This window comes from Bos indicus, chromosome 7 (genome assembly GCF_029378745.1).
Source record: "Bos indicus isolate NIAB-ARS_2022 breed Sahiwal x Tharparkar chromosome 7, NIAB-ARS_B.indTharparkar_mat_pri_1.0, whole genome shotgun sequence".
Classification (NCBI taxonomy): Eukaryota; Metazoa; Chordata; class Mammalia; order Artiodactyla; family Bovidae; genus Bos; species Bos indicus.
The window spans coordinates 10,928,456-10,931,354 of NC_091766.1; positions in this window are offsets into that span (position 1 = coordinate 10,928,456).

Genomic DNA, 2,899 nt, shown 5'->3' on the forward strand with positions numbered 1-2,899 from the left:
AATTAAGTTGGGCCTTATGATGTTGTTAGGTTATGACTGTAACCAACCCTTGAACTTTTCAATATGTAAGACAAATGAACTCCTTTTGTTAAGTCACTTTGGGTCAGGTAATCTGTTACTTGTAGCCTAAAGCATTTTTCCTTATGAACCAACCATTTTTCTTCTCCACTCTCCATCAAAGCAGTGAGATCCCAGAATCATTCATCTAGGAGCCATTACAAATGTGTGCTTTCTGGGCTAAACGAGACCTCTCAGGCTACCTGGAACTCACTCTTCCTATCCCTCGTCAACTTCCCCATGTGTGGAGTTCCAGTTTTTCAGTTCTTTCTTCAATCTGCATCCCCTTTCTCTATATAAGGTTAGAGACCTCATTTCCTACTTCTCAGAGAAAATAAACAACAGCTGATGGAAATTCCCTCAGCCTTCTGACATCTCTTACAGATATACCTACATCCATACTCATCTTTGATTCCTTCCCCCATTGATGCTCATCATCTCCTCTCTTCTTCCACAATGGCAGAGGGGTCCCTCCTCTTGTTTAAAACTAACCTCCCCCTCTGTGCTTTGGATCTTGTTCCCCTGATGCCTCTTTGGGAACCTCTCTCCACCGATTATCTCCCCCCTCTCCTGAGTCTTTCACCTTTCTCACATCCTCACCTTCCTCGGGTGAGGAAAGATGCTCTTTGCTCATGCTAAAGATGGATGAGCAAACTTTTTCTAGATTTTTCAGGCTAAATCCAGTGATAGATAGATGATATACTTGTGCTCTGTTGCTTCAGTCTTGTCTGACTCTTTGCAACCCTATGGACTGTAGCCCGCCAGGCTCCTCTGTCCATGGAATTTTCTAGACAAGAATACTGGAGAGGGTTGCCATGCCCTCCTCCAGGAGATCTTCTCGACCCAGGGAAGAGACCTGTGTCTCTTGCGTCTCCTGCATTGCAGGCGGGTTCTTTACCACTGAGCCACTGGGGGATCCCAGAGGATAGCATAGACAGTCACAGATCCATTTGTGTGATGTATGTATAAAGGGTTATATGTGTACATCTCTTTAGAAACGCAAAGACTTTCTCTAGCTCAATGACCATATAAAAACAGGTTGTGGGAAGGATTTGACAGCCCCATCCCAAGCTATGGGCTTCCCTGGTGGCTCAGACGGTAAAGAATCTGCCTGAAATGCAGGAGACCTGGGTTCAATCCCTGAGTCAGAAAGATCCCTGAAGAAGGGCTGCTGCTGCTAAGTCACTTCAGTCGTGCCTGACTCTTAGTGACCTCATGGACCCCAGCCTACCAGGCTTCTCCATCCATGGGATTTTCCAGGCAAGAGTACTGGAGTGGGGTGCCATCGCCTTCTCTGCTGGAGAAGGGAATGGCAACCAATTTCAGTACTCTTGCCTGGAGAATCCCATGGACAGAGGCTACAGTCCATGGGGTCACAAAGAATCAGACATGACTGAGTGATGAATGTTTTCACTTTCACACTTTCCCAGGCTATAGCTTGCTGGACCCCATGATAAAGAGAGAAAGATGGCAAATTATAGGAAAATGGCCACCTGCACCTGTCTCAGTTCCCCTTCACTCTCTACCTTAATATATCTGCCTCTTTGAACCCAAAATCTGCTGGGACCCATAGCAGATGGGTGGGCATGAGAGAGATATCTCGGGGGGAAGCCCCAAAGGGAAATCTGGGGTTGAAATGTCTTCCCCATGCACCAGGTGGAAAGTTTCAAGATAAACTGAAGAGAACTCTGGGTGAAAATTAGACATAGTTCATCCTATGAAGAGTTTGACTCCTCAGGGTCCATGAACCTCCTGGATAAGGTCAGCATCATTCGTGTGTGTGTGTGTGTGTGTGTGTGTGTGTATCTCTGATCCATCTGGATCCCAAGAACTTCAAGAGGAGCTCTGCTCCTGAATCTAGAAGCAAGCAAGGAGATTGGGGAGCATGGAGGCGCCTCTGCACACCTGCCTAGTATACATATGGACCCCCTTGGGTGAAGAATCCATCTTCTTTCATCACTTGGGAAACTGTCACCACTCAGAGTTCTCAATTCCCAAGTCTGAGTCCCTAAGAAAAATGACAGCCCTTGAAAAGACTCAATAGGTGGAAAGAGTATGGTCAACATAATTGTCACCCAGCAAAGTTGAGCTGCTGGAGTAGACAGAAAACAACTTTAAAAAATAATAATAGGGCTTCCCTAGTAGTTCAGTGGAGAAGGCAACGGCACCCCACTCCAGTACTCTTGCCTGGAAAATCCCATGGATGGAGGAGCCTGGAAGGCTGCAGTCCATGGGGTCGCTGAGGGTCAGACACGACTGAGCGACTTCACTTTGACTTTTCACTTTCATGCATTGGAGAAGGAAATGGCAACCCACTCCAGTGTTCTTGCCTGGAGAATCCCAGGAATGGGGGAGCCTGGTGGGCTGCCGTCTATGGGGTCACACAGAGTCGGACACGACTGAAGTGACTTGGCAGCAGCAGTAGTTCAGTGGTAAAGAATCCACCTGCCAATTAGGGAGACACAGGTTTGATACCTGACCCGGGAGGCCCATGTGCCGCAGAGCAACTAAGCCGGAGCACCACAACTCCTGAGCCTGTGCCCTAGAGCCTAGGCCCATACTCCACAGAGGAGAAGCCTCTGCAATGGAAGCCCATACACCACAACTGGAGAGAAGCCCCCACTCCCCACAACTAGAGAAAAGTCTGAGCAGCAACAAAGACCCAGCACAGGCAAAAATAAAATATGTAAGTGAATCAAATTTTTTTTTAAAGAATGATAAAAAAGAAGGATGCAAAGAGATTCAAGTTCAGCACCAAATGTTCTATGGAAATAAATAGAATAAATAAAAAGAGTCATTTTACTGGATGAATCAAAGAAGATGATCACTGTTAAGAGACAAA